Raw genomic sequence first — 16295 nt, 5'->3', positions numbered from 1 at the left:
TGGTAAATATATACAATGGAATATAAGCCATAAGAAAAGGTGAAATACTGCCATTTGTGACAACGTGGATGGATTTCGAGATAATCATGCTAAACAAAATAAGTCAGACAAAGTGTTGAGAACCATATGATTTCACTCATATGTAAGATATAAAACTGAAAGTAACAAATGAACAAGACAAACTCGTAGAGACAGACAACAGTTTAGTGGTTACCAGAGGGAAAGTGGGGAGAAGAGAAAGCAGATAAGGGTGAAGGAGGTCAAATACATAGTGACAGAAGGAAATTTGACTTTGGATGGTGAACACATAATGCAACATATAGATGATATTATTATTGAATTGTATACTTGAAACATATAATTTTATTAACCAACGTTACCCAATAAATTTAATTAAAACATTTTTAGAAAATAACATTAGGATTACAACAGGAATCTCAAAGGGGCTCCCTAATTTAGGAAGATAATATAATTACGATTACTATTTCATGGAAGTGAAAATTAAAATAGGAATTTAAGGCTGCAAAGACAGTTTCTTAGATGAGAACTACTCTATAATATTGCATGTTTCAGGCAAAGAGCAAAAATCAGAGAGGTAAATTAAAAAAATATATATATGTTAGAGGCTATGGAGAAGTGGGGAAAAGACATTTCTTAAATGAAATTAGTACAACAATAGTACAGAGGTAGAAATGAGAAAAAAATTAAAGACTAAATAGTAAAATAATTAAGCTGGTTGATATGTAAGCAAAAGATAGGGATGGCGAGGAAACAAACAAATGCTGTTGGGGAATATGGAATTAGATAAAGGACTTTACTGAAAAGTCTTGTTCTTCTGAGGAATTAACCTGTCATGTGACCTCTGCCTGTAGGAGAAGGAGCCATAGAGTAATATCAGAAGACCAGAAAACTCAAATCCTGGTTTTTTAGTTACAAATAAGTCAATCACTTTGAGTCACATTTATCTGTAAAATTGAGATAAAAATATCATCCTTGTTTTTCTACCAGGGTAATTGTGAGGAGTAAGTGAAATTCTTGTAGCCCTTTATAAAATAAAAAGTACAATATAATTGTAAAATGTTATTATGTTGCCCACTGAGAGTAAGTAATGATCTTCAATTCAGTATATCTCCCTTTAAGATTTTCAAACAAAAGTTATAGAATATAACAGAACTTAATTTCTACTATCTGCCCTTTGTAACTTAAAAATGGAAATTTATACCCAAATGCCAACTGTGTGAGCTCTTTTCCTTCTTTCCTTCTTTTCTTCTTTCCCGTTTTTTTTAAAAAAATTATTTTACCCCATGATCAAGAACTATAAAATCTTTGAAGGAGAAATTAGAGAAAATTAGTCTTGTAAAGGTTCATAACAAGCCACCTCAAGATGTGCCTCTGTAGTATGCATACTATTTCGAGCTGAAGGCAACCAGGACTCTGTGGAGGCTCAATAGAAACTTCTGCCCTTCTTAACTACCTAGAAGAATTTAAATTAAGGGCCTTGTCCTTAACAGGAGATTATGAGAGAGATAACCTTCTTTTGACCTATCTATAGGTCAAGACAAACTTCTAATTACTGAATATCTTCTCTTATCATTCTCAATGACCTTCCTCTCTTCTGAAGCCTCAAGGCGATCCTCAACTCAGAATATCACATATACCTAAATTTTTCCTTTCTATCTTTGAATCTCTCATGTTTGTAGGTTCTCTGACTGTCATGTATGTGAAGTTTCCACACATATGTATATATAATTAAATTTGGTCATTTTATCTTGCTTGTCTATTTTATGTCTATTTAATTATTAGAACAGCCAAAAGAACCTGAGGGTAGAGGAAAGTTTCTTCTTCCCCTACTGTTTACCACTTGGACTAATCCTGTAATTTTACAGATTAGGAAACAGAGATTAAATTCTTATGTCATTTACACAGTTAATTAATGGCAGGTCCAGAACTGAATTTGGGGTGTTGATTTCTGGGGCCATGCTCTTGCTTGTACCTCTGTACACACTGTTTTGAGTAGTTAACTAAAAGTCTCTAGAATAAGATTATTATCAAAATTCAGTTCCTTCGTAATAGAGTATATATGAAATACATAGATCAAAATGGTTGAGATAAAGAATACTAGTCATAAATATTTCAGGATAAAAATACCACCTTATAATGGAAATATTTTTACTAGCATTTTTATATATGCAAATTTAAAAGAAACTAAAGGTTAAATTTAAAGCAGCTCTATTAATTTTAAATCCTATCTAATAACCTCATTATACATCTATGAACCAGTTGTAAATATATTCATGCTAATAAACCCACAAGGGTAGAAATGATTTAGGAAATTATAAATATATATGAAATGAACACTGATTTATTTTTTTTACCTCCAGCATGGTTTGATATGGCCTCTTCAGATTCAGGATGTGCAGATTTCCAATAATTGGCAAAGGTCTGGGTCCTGGAGGAAAATGTTGCTTAGAAGCTTTAGTCATGAAGATTTTAATATTTAAAAGAAAAATAAGAATCAGGCTCAGAACTGGAAGTATGATGGAAGAATCCAAGCCACTCATTATCTTTAAGTGGAAGTAATTATTAAAACAATAGAAATCTTTGTGATTACAACCAAACAGAATCAGCAGCTTCCAGTGCAAATCAAAAATGTGAATCGGTTGCTCCTGGTACTTGTTCTAACCTATAGGCAACCATCTATTTTATAATTAAAATGAATCAAGCCCTACACTGTGTGTGTGTGCCTTATTTAAACTCCTTTGCTCTTGCTCCTTTTTCACTTCTCAGTTCGAACATGTTCTATCCAATAGAGTCTGGAGGGATTTTCTTTTCATGTAAAACAGGGATTAGTCTTAAAATTTCAGAGAAATACAACATGTTTAATCCTCAGTGTGAAATCTATACTTTTATAATACAATTAATTGTACTGTTTGCTAAGATGCACCAGAATTTGTTGAATGACAGTGTTATACCAGGAATTTCAAGGTTCTTATATAATGGTGAGCTCATACCCTTTCACTCTCCAAAAAAAGTCTTATAAGAATCTCAGCGCCATGGAGAGCACTGATTTTTTAACCTAATGAATGCTATGTGCGGATCCCAGCAAGATATTCAAACTCTTTGAGTCTTAGTTTCTTTATTTTAAACTGAGGAAAATAATAGTACATAAATTGTTGAATTATTGTGATGGATTAAGAATTAACAGATATACATACAGCTAGTGATATCTACTTAAAATTTAACACCTGGCATTCCTAATTTTTCTCACTCTTTCATTCACTAACAAGCAATTTCATTTGTTTATATTTGTATTCCCTTCCATAAGAGTTAATTTAAAAAATATTTTCTGTCACCATTTTTTTTACCTTTTTGTGCTATTGACTTTTTATCGTGCATTTGAGAGATAGCTCATTCTAGTTGACTTACTCAAGAAAGAAACTTATCTTTCCATTTTGTGTTTGAATGACTATACATAAAGAACTAGATTAATAGATTAAACTATCCTTAATATATCACCTTCTTGATAATAGAATAGCAAATAACAATATTTCCTCAAGGTTTTACTAGTTGCCATCGTATTATGTGTTTTTTAGTTTATCATTTGTTTCCTCCAAGGAATTTAAAATTCTTGAAAGCAAGCACTTTTTTTTTTTTTTAAACCTACTGTGAAATCTTTAATATCTAGAACAGTGCCTGGCACTTAATCAATTTAAATTAGTGAATAAATGAAGGAATAAATGAATGATTGAAGTCTTTTGAATATTTTGTTTTCTCGAGAGTCATTCCTAGTAACAGAATTTGGGAGAACCAAGTGACTATATGTACGAAATTCTGTCATTTGATAGGTAAGGAAATTAAGACCCAGAGAGTTCATATTTAGTAAGGATCATATAGCTTTTTCTAATAGAGCTGCAAGCAATTAGGACTTAAGTCTGCTCCTGTTACAATGCTGCTTAAGCTGTATGGCTTAATGACACGATAATAAATATTTTGTACACAGCTATTTGACTCCTCTGCTTGGCATGGCTTTGGACTGCCAGATTCTAGATAACCCTGTTTGGCAGGCTCTAATGAAAACATTCTTGAGTCGAGTGTTGAATATTTGAATAGTCTAAAAGAGGCAGCTGCAGGCACAAAACAAAGGGCAGTATTTTTTTGCCTGAAAAATGAATGTTAGTTTCAGAGCCATCTGTTCAACGACATCCTTACTTAACAGTGTTACCATTAAATAGGGTCATTTTCTAAAACAAGGTTTGGAGGGAGAGACAAAGAGAGTTCAATCAAACCAAATGGGGATGTTATCAGAAGTTAAAATGACTTGATTCTTTCCAAATGCACTACATATAATAGGCACTACAATATGAAATAATAGATCCTAGTGATGCTGTTATTATTCCAATATTACAAATGTAGAAACTGAGGCTTTAAAGTCTGCCAAGATCACATAGTTGGTAAGTGAGAGAACTCAAGTTTCCCTGATTTCAAAGCTCTTAATATCTATGACATATTGCCACTTCCCAATATTGGGAATTTACATACACACACATCTGGCTCTGATGAATATAGCACCTGGAAATTTGATGATAGCTAACTAACAATCAAAAAATACAGTCAGAAATGTTTTTTGATTGCTCTGCTTCTGAGCCGGTAAAGAAAAATGCTGAATATACTTACCTTTATTTTGGGGGATTTGAGTTAAGAAAGCTGGGTTTTTGTTTTTGTTTTTGTTTGTTTTTGTATACTTCTATTAATTATTGAGAGAGGGGTAATGAAATTTCTGACCCTAATTGTGGATTTACCTATACCTCTTTGTAGTTCTATCCATTTTTGCTTCATGTAGTTTGAAGATTTGTTATTAGGGTCATAAATATTTAAAATTGCTATGTTCTCTTAATTAACCATTTTATTATTATGCGATTACTTGTTTATTTCTCCTCATAGTCTTAATAGTAAATTTATTTTGTCCAATATTAATATAACTTTCCCAGCTTTTTTTTTATGACTGCTGTTAGTATGGTATATCTTTTCCTCATCCTTTCACTTTAAGCCTATTTTTTTCTTTGTATTTAAAGAACATTCTTCGAAGGCAGCATGTAATTGGGTCTTGTATTATTTATTTAATCTGACAATCTGTTTTTTTTTTTTTAATTTGAGTGCTTAGACCATTTATATTTGATGTTATATGGTTATTTTTTTTTCCATTCCTCATCTATTCTTTGCTCTCTTTTTCTTGTTTTTCTGTCTTGTTTTGGATTTAGTATCATTTTTGTTTGTTTTTGTATTTTTAGAAATTGATTTTATCTTTTTTGCTGGCTTATTAGCTATAACTTTTTTTCGTTATTTTAACAGTTGCTTTAGAGTTTTAGTATACACCTTTAAGTTATCACAGTTTATCTTCTAATGATATATCACTTATTTAGAGTATAAAAACATCTAATAGTATACTTCCATTTCTTTCTTCTGGGCCTTTATGCTATTTTTCTCATATATCTTACTTTATATATGTTATAAACCCTAGAGCACTTTTATTTTTGTTTTAAGTCAATTATCTTTTAAAGAATTTAAATATTAACAAATTTTAAAAAATTATATACTTACCCAAGTAGTTACCATTCCCAGTGCTCTTCATTCCTTTCTGTATTATATTTCCATCTGGTATAATTTTTTTTCCTGCCTGAAAGACTCTTTTAACATTTCTCATGGTGAGGTCTTCTGGTGACAAATTCTTTCATGTTTTATGTCTGCAAATGTCTTTATTTTTCTTCTAGGTTTGAAAGATTTTCACTGGGTATAAAATTCTAGATGGGCAATTTTTAATTTCAGTACTTTAAAGATGTTGCTTTGTTGTCTTCTTGACTGCATTGTTTCTGATGAGAAATCTGTTGTCATCCTTTGTTCCTTTGTATGTAAGGCATATTACCGCTTTCAAGTTTTTCTTTCTCACCTGTTCTGAGCAATTCGATTATCATATGCCTTGGTATAGTTTTCTGCATGTATCTTGTCCTTAGGGTTAATTGAATTTCTCGGCACTGTGGTTTTATAATTTTTATCAATTTTGTAAAACTTTTGGCCATTTTTTTCTTAAATATATATATTTTGTGCCTTCCTTACTTAGGGGACTCAAATGACATGACTTCCTTTAATTCTTTTGAGTAGTTCTTTCCCTGGCCCCAGGTAGTTTTTTCCTACACATACACTAATTCGTACTCTGCTTAATATTCCAGGGATCCTATGTAGATCACAAGGATTCTCTTTCTATGTAGCTCCCTCTGGCACTCTGTTTTGCTCACTCGAGTTATATTGCCTCTTTGGACTTTCAGCAATACATTCTCAACTCAGGAGTCTTCTGGCCTTCACCTGTGTTTCCCCTTCCTGCACCACACCTGGGAACTCTCTTAAGGTATTAAGTTGGAGCTACAGTAGATCCGATCTCATTTGTTTTGCATCTTTCAGATATAACTGTGATTTGTTGCCTGATGTCGAATGTCTTGTCATATATATATATTTTTTCCCATTTTTGTTATTGTTTGATTGGTTCAGGTGGGGGGGGCGGGGGGGGAATTTTGGTCCCTGTTAATACATCTTAGGCAGAAGTGGAAGTTAGAAGATCTCTAAAATACATTATTAAGTAAAAATATAAATAATAGGCAAAGAGTATAAATAGTATGATTTCAATTGCACAAAGGAAAATAAATGTATCTGTTTATGTATAAACTTTTTAAAGAGTCTAATTAACTTGTTAATAGTAGCAACATCTATTAAGAAGAGTCGGGTATCTGGGAGGCGGTTAAGAAAAGGGAAGCTATCACTTATTTTTTAGAAAGACATTTGGTACTATTAGATTTTTTTGCTATATATCTGTCATATATGTATATTATTTTTATAATTTAGAAAAAGTTAGAAATTTTAGAAATCTGTTGCAGAGTTAAGGAAGCCGGGGTGAAAACAATTTAGTATTTTTCTTATTTCAGAATAAATTAGGACTGTGCATGTGTGTGTGGGTGTGATGTAGCAGGTTGGGATGGAGTATTAATTCTGGAGAAATACTGCATTTGCTACCATGCTTGCAAGTTGCTGGAGCATGGAGGGTCATCTTTTAAAGAACATAATTTTAATAGGATGAAGTATATTTGTTTATTGTTATTATTACTGTGAGTTTATTATGCACCTGCCCTATTATAAGCACTTAAGTGTATATGTAGAATAAACAATAAGCCTATGAGAATATTTCTATCACCATCTTTGATGATAAAATTGAGATAAAAATAAACCGTCTAAGCTTATATAACAAGAAAGAGAAAGAGTTGAGATCTAAACCTAGGTAGCCTCGCTCCAGAATCCATACTTTAATCACAACATGTCATTCCTCTCATACTTGTTTAAACATCCTTCTCAGCATTTAAAACTATGCCATAATAATATTATGCAATTCTGATTACAGAAAAAGCCTCTTTGTCTATCTGTTATTCATTGTCCTTAGCATTGTGATTTTGCAACCTTGAGGTATTTACAGGCTTAGATTTTGGTTCACTTCCATAGGCCTCCATGGCATGGGAACCACCTTGATCTAATGGCCTCCTTGTTTAATTAATTTAATAAACTTCATGTTATTTTTCTTGCCATGTTCTTCCTTAGTGTAAATTTGAATCTAATTTTACATATACAAATATAACCCCAAATCTAGAATCTGTCAAATAAAAGACAAATCTGGATTTAATAAGCAGAGACTTAATTCAAAAAGATTACTGCAGAAGAGGGAAAGAGACTGTTGTGATGGTGAGAATGTTGATTATAATAAGGTATGCAAGTATCTTGAGAGTATAGAAAGGAGTAAGCAAAACCAGAAAGAATAGGATGTGTGGAAGTGGGATGAAAGGGTGGTGTGATGGAATAGTAGGTCAGAGAATATTTTTTCCTGAGGCCAGCCTTTTCTCAGAAGTGGTTGTATGCTGGCTGATGCTGGGGGTAGACCAAAGTTTAGGGCCCTGGAGAAAGGAGAGAAGCTTAACTCATTTGGCTAATAAGCATTTTGTTTCAATTGACCAGTGGGACAAGTAGTTAAGGTAATAATTGATGAGACAAATAATGGTGTGGAGAGGGGAAAATATCCCCTCTCTTTTCTTTTAATTCTTCTGGCTGGTCTAATAATCAAATTGACATGAGATAGACTAACGGGAGAAAAAAAAGTATTATATAAGTACATACAAAAGTTCTATAAGAATATGGGACCTGAGTTCAAACCGGGCAGTTGAAACTTATATGTCATTTTGAACTAAGGAGAAAGTGGGATAATGGTTTGGAGTTCGAAGGCAAGGTAAGCAATTCACAGGTAGGTGAGAAGGAGCAAACTTTTGGTAAACAAATTCCTGCTGGGTCACCCTCAAAAAGTGAGACACGGGCCACACTGAGTTCATGCTATGCTAAGGTGATATCCCTTCCTGGGGCAGATTTTGCTATCTGAATTCTTTTAGACAGGTAAGGGTGAGGTAAAAGCCTCCTTTTGAGTCTTTCATTTCTTAAAAATAACCAGCTTAAAATAATCAATATCTCAATAAGGCATATTGTGGAGTGGCAAGCTTTGCCCCGCCTCAATGAGAATTTGAAGGGTCTGTACCTGACCTCATCATAGTTAAGTAAAGGGTTTTTGTGAATCGTATCTTAGTCATAGACAGAAGGGTTAGCTTCTTTGACTTTTCCTTTTCAGGAGCACAGGGTTTATGTAAATTCGACCTTTTCAAATCCCTATTATCTAATAATTGGCATGTTATTAAAAATTTATTTAGAACTAGAGAAAAAGACATTAGAGAATAAAGATTCCCAGATATGCATTTATTCACCAACCTTTTATTATAAGGCTTTCTTTTGAGTTTGCAGATTAAAACTTTTAATCTTCTTCCTGGCAATAACTACACAAGAAGTATATTGTCTAAAATGGTTGGCTTCAGGTTCTTTAACGTAAAGAAACTTGACAAGCATTCTGAATGAAAAGTCTTTCTAGATTTTTATATTGTTTACTTTCTAGTCTTTATTAACATAAGTGAGCACTGAATTGGATGTTTTAGAATAGCTTCACATAGGCAAGTGACATTGTTCAAATAATTATTAAGTAAATTGATAACATATAATTGTTTAAAGTCTGGCCGTTGCTCTCAGCTCCTGAGAGGAAGCTTCTAAGTCCTTGGAATGTCCTGCTTGATAAAAGTGCATTTGTTTACCTGGAGACCTTGGAACACCTAGATGGTCTATGCTAACAATGTGATTTATGATGTGGTTTGGGCAATGTGGTAATAGCTCAATATCTGGAAGGGTGGATAAAAATGTCAACCATGTAGGGGGTCACCAATGTCTATATGACTAAGCCAGAATGAAAACTCTGGCAATCACATGATTTTCCTGGTTGGCAGTACTTCATGCATGCTGCCACGTATCACTGCTAGTAATAAGCCTTGTTCATTTGGCTCCATTGTAATAGGACAACTGGAAGATAGTGTCTGGAACTTTCCTAAACCCTTTCTTATGTGCCTTTTCTCTATTTCCTTTTACTGTAATAAATCGAAACCATGAGCATAATGGCTTTTCTAAATTCTGTGAGTCTTCTAACAAATTCTTACACCTGGGGGCATCTCAAAGTTTGCACTTTCTAATAAGTTCAACATAGAAATTATCACTCATATTAACTACACCTATAAAACATAAGTGAGTATTGAATTGAATTGGGCATTTTAGAAAGGCGCTATATTGGCAAGCTGCTAAAATTGCATCATTCAAACAATTATTAAGTAAACTGGTAACATGTAATCATTTGAATATTACGATTACAGTAATAGACTAGACAATTTACATAATGCCGTGAGTTGAGTTAAGTGGATGTCAGTAAAGTGAACTTTACCGTATCTTGGTTAAGAAAATTATGAGAAGGCCTGCTTTTGCTCACTTTAGAGACATGAATATTTAGCTGATCATTATGCGTGATATAATGATATTTTAAAGGGATCTTTTACTCAGGATCTTTTGAAGATATTAAAAGGACTTGTTCAGATTACTGAATCTATAAACTGTAATATAAAATAGTTACAATTTAGGGGCATATTTATGATTAATAAACTTGAATAAATCATGAGATCTGTTATAAATTCTCATTTCCAGCTCAATAAGAACTGTTGATAATTATTAAAAAGTGCTTCTAAGAGAACAGTTTTTAATTAAACTAGATTCTTCTTAGATCAGATCCTAGAGATACTTCTATGACTCCTACTTGTCTCATCTTACATATACTTATATTTTGCTTTAAGGTACTTTGCCCTGAGATTTTTAACTTTGCCTATGCATTTATTCAAAGAATAAGTGGAGAGGTTTTCATCAATTGGTTTATATGTGGTTTATCTTTCTCTACTATGAATTAAGTGCTGGCTGTTTTGTTGGAGCTCCAGAGTAATGGAGCTCCCTGCTTATGTAATCTGATCCCTGATCCCCTCCTTGACAGCATTTTTCTCTGTAAGAGTAGTGTGCTCCATCTGTCATCATCACGGACATGTAAAACTCATTTTGGACTAAAAAGTCACTTTATGTTTGAAATCAAGAATAAAATGAATTTTCCTTAATGCATAGCACACTAAACATCCATCGCATATTGAAGCAGCAACTTGTGAAGTGATATTTTTCCATCACTTCATGCTCCATTTTGGGTATATTACACTAGAAATTTGGGAAGATGGCTGGTAATTTGTCCTGGCTCAATATAGATGTAATCCCTGTCTTCTTCTATAAGATTAACAGGCTTTTCCAAAATAGAATAGAGCTAATTCCATAATGCAAACCCCGAAGACAGAGTTATCCCAGAGTGAGAGGTCACTGCTCTTTATTTTTGTGACAAAAAAATTGCAACTCTTTCTCTCTTTTTTTTTGGTCTCTTTTCTTTTTCTCTTTTAATAAACAGCTGAGTTCTACATCCATAGGTGTGGCAGAACAAGGTGAGGGTGATACGATGGTTCAGATCCGGACATGTTGTTGGAGCCTGAACAGTGTAAGGAAAGTGACTATGTTAGAGGGCTGCTTTGCAGGAGAGACTGAGCCAAGCAGAGTGAGAAGAGTGACCACTTAGAAAAATGGTCTAGTATGGGTTGTCATAGCCTAGTGCAGGGTGAAGTGGCATCCATACAGAGGGACCCTGGTAATGAAGTGTGGGTGTGAGGAGGCCATCTGCATGGAGCATGAAGCAGTGGTGGTATTGAGAGATTGACTACATATAGGAATTTGATCAATCAAGCACACATATTAAGGATATAGGAGTCAAGTTTATCACTTTTGGAGAAGGAAGCTCCAAATATAGAAAATAAGAAAATAAGAATGAATTCCGAAGTGTTGCATTAGAATTGGAGATGTTTGTGTGAACTTGTAGTTTTGCAGAGTCAGTTCTGCTATAATATGACATACATTTCCTAAAAGCTGTCATATCATGCAAAAATCACGCAATAAAAACCACAGAGTTTATGGAAAAATTAGGTTGGAGCAAGTACTTCATTAGTGATACATTTAAAAAAAGATTAGAACATAATAAAAATGAAAGCACAGAGTACACATGTTAAATGGATAAGAAATACATAAATGCTATAGTAAATATGGCCCTTGACCTTGAAAAGGACTAGAATTTTGCTTATGGAAGTAGGTGTCAGAAGAATTACAGCTTCTGTGTTATTGTTAACCGGTGGAAGAAGAGTTATTTGTAATCAGACAGAAAGTTGTAATACCACGTGAGATGGGTGTGACTCATAGCACTTGATGAACTGAAGTAAATGGTAGATGCTGGAAGTGTGTATGTGTGCATGTGTGTGTGTTTTGTGTACAAGGCTTGGTTCAACTGAATGCAATTTTATGTGTTCATATTGTTTCCTGAAAATGAAATCATGCTTCAGCAAACACAAAATTTTTGCTATGCTTAAATTGTTCCTAAATATGTCAGTTGAATTGGCACAAATTCATATTCTCAAACAAGTGTCAAAATAGAATTCATTTTTACAGAAATATATATTGAAATAATTATAGATACAAATGCAGACATTCACTCAGATTTATATTTCCTATTTCCAACCATTGAGAGGGCTTTGGAGAGGCAAAATTGCAATAGCAATGAGCATATTTAGCTTTCAGATCTCAGAACCTAAATACCACCAAAAAGAACCAGGACTTAGAGAAATGGCTGATTCCAGAGCTGGAACAGGTAAAGAATAAGATAAGCACACATCAGAAGGGCATAGAAACCAGCCTGAGTAGTTTCTCACTGGCCAAATCTCTGAAAATTTTATCATTACAATGAATAATGATTGTAACATATTATAAACAATTAAAATAAGAAATTATGAGTCTCTACTGATAAATTAGTAAATGAAAAAAATAAACGATTGGAGAGGGATGGGACATTTCACATCACTTTCTCAAACAATGATAATTACAAAAGTAAGAACAAGAAACAGGCACAATTTTCATCAATGATCAAAGTGAGCAATCATCAATCATGAAATAAGTTTGAATATAAGTTCCATTCTGTAGGATGCAATGAAAAGCACATAGGTTCACTTTTGCCACATTGCTGTTTAAGTTGTATAATCTGAATCTAATCGTTAGGAAACATAGAGCAAACCAAAATTGGAGACATTCTACAAAATAACTGGCCTATAATGTTCAAAAGTTGCAAGTTCTTGAAAGTCAAAGAAAGGCTGAGAAACTATTACAGACTGACTGAAGGACTAGAGAAAAATGACAAATAAATATAAAATGTGATTCTGAACTGAATCTTTTTGCTATCAAGAACATCATGGGAACATTTGGTGAAATTTCAATGGGGTCATGATTTGATAGTTGTTATGGACTGAATTGTTGTTACCACCCTTCCACCATACCTCAATTCATATGATGAAGCCCTAATTTCCAATGTGACCATATTTGGAGACAGAATGTGTAGGAGGTAATTAAGGTTAAATGAGGTCATAGGGTAGGGGCCTAGTCTCATAGGACTGGTGTCCTTATAAAAAGAGGAAGAGCATGCTCTCTCTCTATGCACACACACCAAAGAAAGGCCATGTAAGGACACAGAGAGATGGCAACCATCTGTAAGCCAGGAAGAAAGCACTCACCTGGAAACAAATCAGCCCCTTGAACTTGAACTTTCCAGAATTGTGAGAAATAAATTTCTGTTGCTTAAGCCAACCAGTCTATGATATTTTTTAATTGAAGCCCGAACAGACAATGGTCATAATTTAACAATGTTAATTTCCTGATTTTGATGGTTGTATTCTGATTGAGAAAATATTTTTTTCATAGGAAATATACACCACAGTATTCAGGAATAATGAGGTCTGAAACTTAAAATAGTTCAGGAAAAAGTTCTTTGTAGTATATTTCTTTTTCTAAAAGCTTGAGATTGTTTTTAAATAAAATTATTTTAAACACACACACACACACGCACACACACACACACAACCTCACAGAAGTTCTAGTTATTTTAAAGAGGTATTAGGCAAACTAAATATTTTCTAAGGACATTTGGCCTTGATTTAATAGGTTTAATTTCAGGGGTATAACAGAATAAAATACACAGGAGAAAAAAAAACACATTTGTCGATGAAAAAAATATCAACTAGCTAGTTTAGAATTTTTTTTTTTTTTTAAACCAGTTGACCTGTATATCCAAACAAACTTTCTGGAGTAGATTAGAGCTTTAATTACTGAAAGGTAGAAACAGAAGGGGAACCGAGACTCGGCTTTAGCACTTATTGCATGTGTGCTGGACATTGTGCTAATGAGCTCTCATATATTAAGCAAAATACAGCCCTTTTCCTAGTACATTGCTTTAAACCAGAAATATGAAAACTTGACCCTAAGAACAGGTAATGTACTCTTTCAGATTTATTTGTTTCTTGTTTATTATTTGTCTGTTTTTTTTTATTTGTTATTTGTCTATTCATTGAAACCATATCTTGTATAAAAAAAGGTATTTTTCAAATGGATTATTTTCAAGTTAATTACAGATATTCCTCTGTGACCAGGAAAATAACTTTTACTTCATTCGTCATTTTATCTGATTCACATATGGAAATCAGTAAATGGACAAAAATGTGAAGGGCTGATATTTTGATATTTTGATATTTTTTATTGATATAAATGAGCTTTGGATCTTAGGGGAAATACATCACACATGAATTCTATACTTTAAGGGTCAAAATATTCCCACAATATTCATCACTCAGTCAATAGTGACAGAATGCTCATCTTTTTTCTCTAGGTCTGAAGAAAGTCCATCAAGCCTAAAGCAGGCTGCTGGTTACATAATGCTAATATCTCTCTATTAATCTTTTCACTAATATCTGAAATTCTACCAATAGAGATTTATTTTTCTTTGCTTCTATGGCTTAATTTATAGAAAAAGTATTTGGGGTTGGTTGTTAAAAAACAAAATTTGAGGTCAGATCTAAGTTTGAATCCCACTTCTGTCATTTAAGAACTCTTTGAATTAATATAAATTCTTTAATCAGAATCTCAGCTTCTTCAGTGATAATGTATAACTCAAAGGTCCATTGTAAGGATTAAACTGGATAATTTATGGAAAAGTCTCTAGTTAATGTAAATACCTTAAAATTTTAAAGGAATATTAAGAGAATTTAATTCTAACTTTTTTTAAGTAACCCCAAATGTCTAAAATGTTGCTCTTTATCCTCAAAATAACTCTTCAGAGTAGGTATTATCTCTTTTTATAGATGACTAAAGAAACTCAAAGAGATAAAGTATTTTTTCTAAAGACACTTCAACAGTAAAAAACGAAGTGGGAATTAAATTCAAGACCTGGCACACTAATGGGCACCAAAAGAAAAGAGGACTTTATTCAAAGGGGACCTTCAGGATCTATACTTATTGTCAAATTAATTCTAGGAAGTGTCTCTGTCTGGTTAACAAGGCCAGGATGCATTGCTTGGAGACGACCATAGCTGCTTTTATTTAGGTTGGATAAATCTGGGATAACGACTCTACTGAGAGATTTTCAATGAGATTTCAAAATAAAGCCAGGATAAAAGCTAAGGTCGATAGTTGGAAAAGACTGGATTTTGTACCCCTAAAAAAGACAGCACCTAGGTCTAGGGGGGGGCATGGATAGAGGTCAGTGATTTTAGGAAATAAAGTACAGAGCGAAGAGATCTGACAGTTCATATTTTATATAACCAACTTCCCCTTGCTACTCTTCTTCTCTTCAAAATGACCTATCCCACCAACCCACATTCACATAAACACAACACACACACACACACGCACACACACACACACAAGCAACTTTTGTCTTCAAAAAGAAGAAAGTATTAATTGAACAGACTTCCGATCTTTCATTTCATGAGCAATGTGGTCTCCAGGGAAAAGAGTGTTGGCTTTATTTTTGGTAGAGTTGAGACTTAACTCAGTCTCTGCCTAGCTGTATGCTTTTCTTACATATTTCTTATTTTATGGCAAGTTTTCCTTCAGTGGCTGAATTATATTTAGATTTTCCTCTCCTCTTATCTACAACATTCTGTGTATGATACATTCTAGTACATTTCATACTTTAGTCTATCATTGATCCACTAATTATACTTTTGGCTGAGCTGTAAACATATATACATATATTTGAGGTCAAGAATTTTATTTTATAAGACTCTATTTACAGAGTCAGTACTTAGCATGTACATAATAAATTACTGAATAGACAAGTAATTGAATAAATCAAAAAAATGCTTTTCCTTCTTCAAAGCTAATTTTCTTTGTTCATTCAATTTATATCCACTCATCCACTGAACAAACATCCCTTAAGCACGTACTCTGTTCAAGATGTGAGGGTTATAAAGAAAAAAATGAGAAGTATTAGCTCTTAAGAAATTTACTTTTTCATCTTAAAAAGGAAAATGTAACATTATCAAGTTGTAAAGTACGTGGAATGACATCTTTATGCCTTGTTTAAATGGGGGTGATGGGAGCTTGAATGTATCCTTCCCAACCTCATCCTACAACTCTAATCAAACTATGGGACCTGTCCTGAGCTAAGCAGTGGCTGGGCCTGGGGGATGTGAGGCTTTTTGCTTATGGGAGGAAAAACAGAGCTGATAGAGAACTTCCATCCTCTGTCTTGGAGGAGAGTTTGGAGGCACTTGATAGAGACCCAAGGGGCAACTTGATAGAGAGGCACTTGATAGAGACCCAAGGGATCTGGGTAATACTGGTTTGCAGAGATTTGTGAATTCTCGGGAAATGGTGATGTATTTTCCTGATTGAGGGTTTCT

At 33.4% G+C, this 16295-nt stretch overlaps 1 protein-coding gene across 8 annotated transcripts in view; it reads left to right on the top strand.

Moving 5' to 3' along the window:
- The window catches only part of CUNH6orf141 (chromosome unknown C6orf141 homolog), a 54785-nt gene that overhangs the window by 24218 nt on the left and 14272 nt on the right, over window positions 1–16295 (top strand). For 2 of the 8 annotated variants that reach the window (XM_039852946.1, XM_039852944.1), the window contains one exon: window positions 2382–2728. The exons of the other annotated variants lie outside the window; for them this stretch is intronic. The gene's annotated coding sequence lies outside the window, so the exon portion shown is untranslated. Of the gene's footprint in view, window positions 1–2381; window positions 2729–16295 lie in introns of those variants that run through there. 8 annotated transcript variants of the gene reach the window in all.

This window comes from Pteropus medius, unplaced genomic scaffold (assembly GCF_902729225.1).
Source record: "Pteropus medius unplaced genomic scaffold, Ma_sr-lr_union100, whole genome shotgun sequence".
Lineage (NCBI taxonomy): Eukaryota > Metazoa > Chordata > Mammalia > Chiroptera > Pteropodidae > Pteropus > Pteropus medius.
This window is presented reverse-complemented; position numbering and strand designations above follow the sequence as displayed.